Source organism: Curcuma longa, chromosome 13 (genome assembly GCF_044706935.1).
Source record: "Curcuma longa cultivar G26 ecotype Majalengka, Jawa Barat chromosome 13, ITB_CL_G26_1.1, whole genome shotgun sequence".
Lineage (NCBI taxonomy): Eukaryota > Viridiplantae > Streptophyta > Magnoliopsida > Zingiberales > Zingiberaceae > Curcuma > Curcuma longa.
Window position 1 is genome coordinate 9,994,422 of NC_133873.1, and position 6,223 is coordinate 10,000,644.

The 6,223-nt window shown below is 44.2% G+C and overlaps 1 pseudogene; it reads left to right on the top strand.

Annotated features, from left to right (window-relative positions):
- Positions 1 to 217: 217 nt before the first annotated feature.
- On the top strand, positions 218 to 1,815 carry LOC141844534 (uncharacterized; annotated as a pseudogene).
- The last annotated feature ends 4,408 nt before the right edge of the window (positions 1,816 to 6,223 follow it).

Below are 6,223 nucleotides of genomic sequence, written 5' to 3' on the forward strand. Positions count from 1 at the left end.
CCCACTTGGCACCGACGACCACTACTTCTCCTTCCAACCAACCTCCCCAACTATAAACCAGGTCCAACCCCAACTCCATTCCTTTGCACCACTAACCTTCCTGCATTGCTATTCTCATGGCCGACGGATGTAGCTAGGGAAAATCCCACAGAAGAAACAGGGTAGCTATTTCCATATATGCATGCCCTTCTCTCTCTCTCTGTGATTGATTATCATCATGGCCATGGTGATCGACCAACGGCAAGCCGAGCAGCAGCAGCAGCAGCAGGCCTACAAGCATTATTGCAGGATCTGCAAGAAGGGCTTCGGCTGCGGCCGCGCCCTGGGCGGGCACATGCGCGCCCACGGCCTCATCGACGATGCAGCCGGCAGCGCGTCTGCTGATGCGGACGACGCGTCTGGATACGGCGAGTGGGATCACGAGAAGCTCGGCGGCGGCGGCGGCGGCGGCGGCGGCGGCGGGGGCACCAAGCGCATGTACGCCCTCCGCACCAACTCCAACAGCCTAAAGAGCTGCCGCGTCTGCGAGAATTGCGGGAAGGAGTTCGTGTCCTGGAAGTCCTTCCTCGAGCACGGCAAATGCATCTCCGACGAGGAGGAGGCTGGCGGCGACGACGACGACGATTCCTCGTTTCCCTCCTCCCCCCGCTCCTACGACGAGGACCTCGTCGGGTGGTCGAAGGGGAAACGCTCCCGGCGGACCAAGGTGGCGATGAGCGAGGAGGAGGACCTCGCCAACTGCTTGGTCATGCTCTCGTCCGCCCGCGTCGACCCCGTCTCCGCGCTCATCGAGACCGAAGAGTCCTGCGGCTCCGCCAGCAAGGAGGACGATCGGAGGAAGAACAGTACGGTTAATGCTATAATTGCCGCAGGGGTCGTCGAGGCCGCCGCAGCGGCGACGACGACGACGCCGAAGGCGCTTCCCCCAGCATTCGCTCTGCAGGCGCCGCCGGCGGTTCCCAAGGGGCTGTTCGAGTGCAAGGCGTGCAAGAAGGTGTTCACCTCCCACCAGGCGCTGGGCGGCCACAGGGCCAGCCACAAGAAGGTCAAGGGCTGCTTCGCCGCCAAGCTAAGCGCCCTCGATGAGACACGCCGCCGTCGCCGCCAGCTGATGAGGAGGTCGCCGTCATTACCACTCACAATAAAAACTACGCGAGCAGTAGCGACCAAATGGCTGCAGGGGCGTCGATGTCGATGGCGCTCGTGCCCATAGAAAACCCGGCGCCGTTGGCCGTCGCGCCGGTGGCGAAGAAGAAGTCCAAGGTGCACGAGTGCTCGATCTGCCACCGCGTGTTCACGTCAGGGCAGGCGTTGGGAGGCCACAAGCGCTGCCACTGGATCACCTCCAATTCGCCGCCGGACCCGACCCTGAAGCTCCAGCAGCTCGCGACCCACGCCGGCCTCCATCAACAGCTCACCCTCCGGCCGATGTTCGACGCCAACTCCAACTCCGAGCATTTCGATCTCAACATGCCGCCGATCGACGACGCAGTCAGGAGGGACATCGGAAGCTCACTGCGGCTGGAGATTCCGGCGGCCATCTACCTGCGCTCCTGGATTAACGATCGCGACAACGCGAGCAAGAACAGAGCCAGCATGACCACCAGCAGCGACATGAAGAACAACAACAACGATCAGAACCGCACCGCCACCAACAACATCCACAACAAGGACAACCATGTGGAGGACGAGGTGGACAGTAAGGTGAAATTAGCAAAGTTGAGCGAGCTCAAGGACATGAACATGGGGGAAGAGAGCTCCGATTGGCTGCAGGTGGGGATTGGCTCTTCGACCAATGAAGGCAGTGAAGCATGAAGTGTTCATCATCATCAACCGATCGATCGATCGACCTGCGACCTTTCATCGTGGAAAGACCCAGCTGGTCCTGTAAGCTGTATGTTATATGTATTATTAGAAGAGTTCTAGTTATATAATTACGATCGAGAACACGCAGTTCAGTTCCTTGTTTTCCTTCGGGAAAGGGGAAAGAGTGAACGAGTTCTCATCGGTTATATTCATTTTTGTTCACCAGCTAAATTGTAACTCTTTTCGATTTTTCTTTTCCCCCTGTGTTTTTTCTGGTGAGATCTGCTGAAATGTTGATGAACCAATGCCAGTTTTGATAATAAAAATGATCTCTTTTGTTTTTGCAGGGGAAGTCATATAATTGGGGCTGGCTTTTCTGATATATTATTTGTTTTTTTCTTCCTTTTGTTTTGTTGGTAATAAAAGATGAAATCGTCATCTTAACGGTTCCTTCAGGACGGCCCATACATTCTAGAAAGGGAGTAAATCATGAGGACTTTGTCTAACAACAATAGTGCCTGCAAGAGGGTGAAACTGTTAGAAAAAGATAATCGAACTAGAAAAAAGAAAAGATGGAAAGAATTAAAACTTCTTAATTAATGATTTATCCATGAGAGATATAATTTATAGAAATATTAAGATGTTCTATTGACAATTAATAAAGAAACTGTCAATTGACATATTATAAAAGGAAAAAATATAACTAATAATTAATTTTCATTGAATAGTTCTCTTTTACACTCGACAAATTCAACGGAAAATCTTTGACGATGAGTTTGCTTGCTAGTCTAGTGAAACGTTACCTGAATAATGGTTTAGTAAAGATATTAGCAAGTTGATCTTCTGTAGAAATATAAGAGATAAATAATATTGAGTTGTCACACGTCTTACAACAAAATGAAAATCAATTTTTATATATTTTATAAAGATTGGATTTGTTGTAGTCGTTCCAATATTATCACATCAAATTTTTGATGCAACATTTGATGCAAGATGGAGTTCTAAAAGAAGCGATTAAAGCCAAATAATTTTAAACGTTGTATTGATTGTAACTTTATATTCAGCCTCCACTACAAAAAAACACTGATTTTGAGACGAATTCTGCGACGAATTTTAAAAAAAAATTCGTCGCAGAATATTTTGCGACGAAATTTACGACGAATTATTTTTCGATGCTATAAAGTCGCCGCCAAGTTTGGCGAAAAAATTTCTCGTTTCGTTGCAGATATTTGCGATGAAAACTCAAAATTCATCCCCAAATTCGTCGCAGATTTGCGACGAAAATACGAATTCGTCGCAAATCTGCGACGAATCATTTTCGTTGCAGATTTGCGACAAAATTTTTTCGTCGCAGATTTGCGACGAATTCGATTTTCGTCGTAAATCTGCGATGAATCTGATTTTCGTCGCAAATCTGCGACGAATTTGGGGACGAATTCTGGGATGAAATAATTTTCGTTGCAGAATTCGATGCAGATTTGCGACAATTCTGGGACGAAATCATTTTCGTCGCAGAATTCGTTGCAGATTTGCGACGAATCCAGTTTTCGTCGTAAATCTGAGACGAATTTGGGGACGAATTTTGGGACGAAATCATTTTCGTCGCAAAATTCATCGCAAAATCAAAATTTTTCTTTCCTACCCCTTTATTTGTTGATTATCCCATAGATACAATACACGATCCAATCGGATCGAATCAAATTTTACAAATAACCTGTACACATATTAATATCAATCCACATCCACATACACATATCAATTCACACAAATTAAAATCACAAACATCCACATATATATATATCGTCAATCCACACTCTACAAATTAATATACATATCAATCCACATCCACATACATATATCAATATATGTAATGTCAAGAGGGTTGAGGATAAAGAATTAAAAAGATGCAATAGAATCATTGTGCTCGTTTTTGCTCTTCGGAGACTCTGCTTCTTTCTTCGTCAATATCTTTTTTTCTCCTGTATAAGAAAACATGATAAAAAGAATGTAGCATTCTTAAATTAAAATAAAATACACTTTAAAACTTATCTCTTCTATTTTTTTAAAAAAATGAATGATTTTGACTATCACCTATATGATGCCAGATTCAATTCTTAGTAGAGAATGTAGCTCTCTAAAACATGATATAATACAAAAAAGCTTTGTATTGAATAATCTCTAACAGGTATTGGACCTCCTAATCAAAATTTACCAATTTAAACTAATAATAAGAACAAAAAATAAAAAAGGACTTCAGACAAAGTTTGTGCTACCTCTAGTCTTAAGTATTCCTCTCTCCATACATCACGTCTTCAAAGATCTAATAAGATGAACATTTGCATCCTATTATTGTTACTGCCAGATGACTTGTTGAAAATAGAAAGCATTTTAAGTATCAAATTGTTGCCAATGAGGCAAGTACAACAAGTATTACATCTAGAAAGCATGACAAATAGAGCCCTAATAGTCTAAGTATATATCTGCATAACAGGACCTTAAATGGTTTAAGACATGCTAACACCTTAAATGGTTTAAAGCACAATTATAAAGAGAAAAATAGTCGAAGGGGTACCATTCTAACATCTATAATACTAAAGATAAATGTAAAAAATAAAGTGAGGGGATGTGTCAATAGATAAAAGTGCTTGTTTAAAAAATAACGATAATATTTTAAATCAGCTACTTGTAAACAGATGACAAAAAGAATGATGAGTATTAAAGAGGACTATAGCTTATATACTCTTTCCTTCCATTATATTGGCATGCATTCTTACATATATAAGCAATCTATAATGTTACAAACAAACAACAAAGAAAGATACACTAACCTCTATTGGTCTCTTGAGTTTGAGCAATTTCCCACTTATCTTTAAAACTTTCAAAGCAGAGATTGCATATATAATGCCCAACGATCCATCGAACCTTCCAGCATCAACAATAGTGTCCTGTTTCAGGCAAGAAACCCTATAAAAGTGGTTATTCTATTCAGAAAACTCAAAAACACAAGTGTCCTGTTTAAGCCAGGGGCGGCCAGCGTCGACAAGGGCTGGCTAGCGCCGGCAAGGGCTGGCCAGCGTCGGCCAGGGCCGGCCAGCGACGTCCGACGCCGCCTAGGGCCAGGCAGCGCCGCCCGACGCCGTCCGACGTCCGATGATGTCTCTCCAGCAGTGCCGGCGGCGAAAAACACAGGAAAAAAAAACAAAAAGGAAGGAGGAAGCTTACCACGTGAGGAGGAAAGATTTCGGAGAGAACTCGGCGAGAAATCAGCGAGATCCGGTGAGGGAGAGCTTCGGCGAGGGAGAGCTCCAGCGAGGAGAGAGATCCGGCGAGGGAGAGCTCCGGCGAGGGAGAGAGATCCGGCGAGGGAGAGATCCGGCGAGTGAGAGAGATCCGGCGAGGGAGAGGAGTTTCGGCGAGAGCTGCGGTAGAAACTTCGCTGCGGCAGAAACTTCGATCGCGTGGGAGAAGAAAAGAAAAGTTCGGACCTAGGGATTTAGTAAGTTTTTTGCGACGAAAAACAAAAACGGATTCGTCGCCAAATTGGGCGACGAAAAATCACATTCGTCGCCAAATTGGCGATTTGGCGAACAATCAAATTCGTCAAATTGGCGACAAATCGTGTATTCGTCGCTAAATTAGATTCGCGTCACCAATTTGGCGACGAATAATAAAATTCGTCGCTAAATTCACGACGAACAATTAAATTCATTGCTAATTTTGGAGTTTCGTGGGAGAAGAAAAGAAAAATTTGGATTTTGGGTTTTTGTGAAGTTTTGCAACGAAAAACTCATTCGTTGCCAAATTCGTTGCCAATTTGGCGATAAATTTCTTGTTCGTCGCCAATTTGGCAACAAACTTCTTGTTCGTCGCCAATTTGACGACGAATAATAAAATTCGTCGCTAAATTGGCGACGGATAATTAAATTCGTCGTTAATTTAGCGACGAATAGTGTATTCATCGCCAAGTTCGCGTGGGAGAAGAAAAGAAAAATTCGGATTTTGGGTTTTAGTGAAGTTTTGCAACGAAAAACTCATTTGTTGCCAAATTCGTCGCCAATTTGGCAATGAATTTTGTTCGTCGCCAATTTGGCAACGAACTTCTTGTTCGTCGCCAATTTGGCGACGAACTTCTGTTTCGTCGCCAATTTGGTGACGAACTTCTGTTTCGTCGCCAATTTGGCGACGAACTTCTGTTTCGTCGCCAATTTGGCGACGAATTTGGCAACGAATGATTTTTTGCAACGAATTTTGTGACGAATATATTGAGTTGCTAAATTGGCAACTAATATTTTTTACGTCGCAAAGTTTGTTGCAGATTAGCAACGAAATTTTGATTCATCCAAAAATTCGTTGCTGATTGGCGACGAAAACTATTCGTCCCAAAAATTCATCGCAAAATACATGTTTTTTTGTAGTG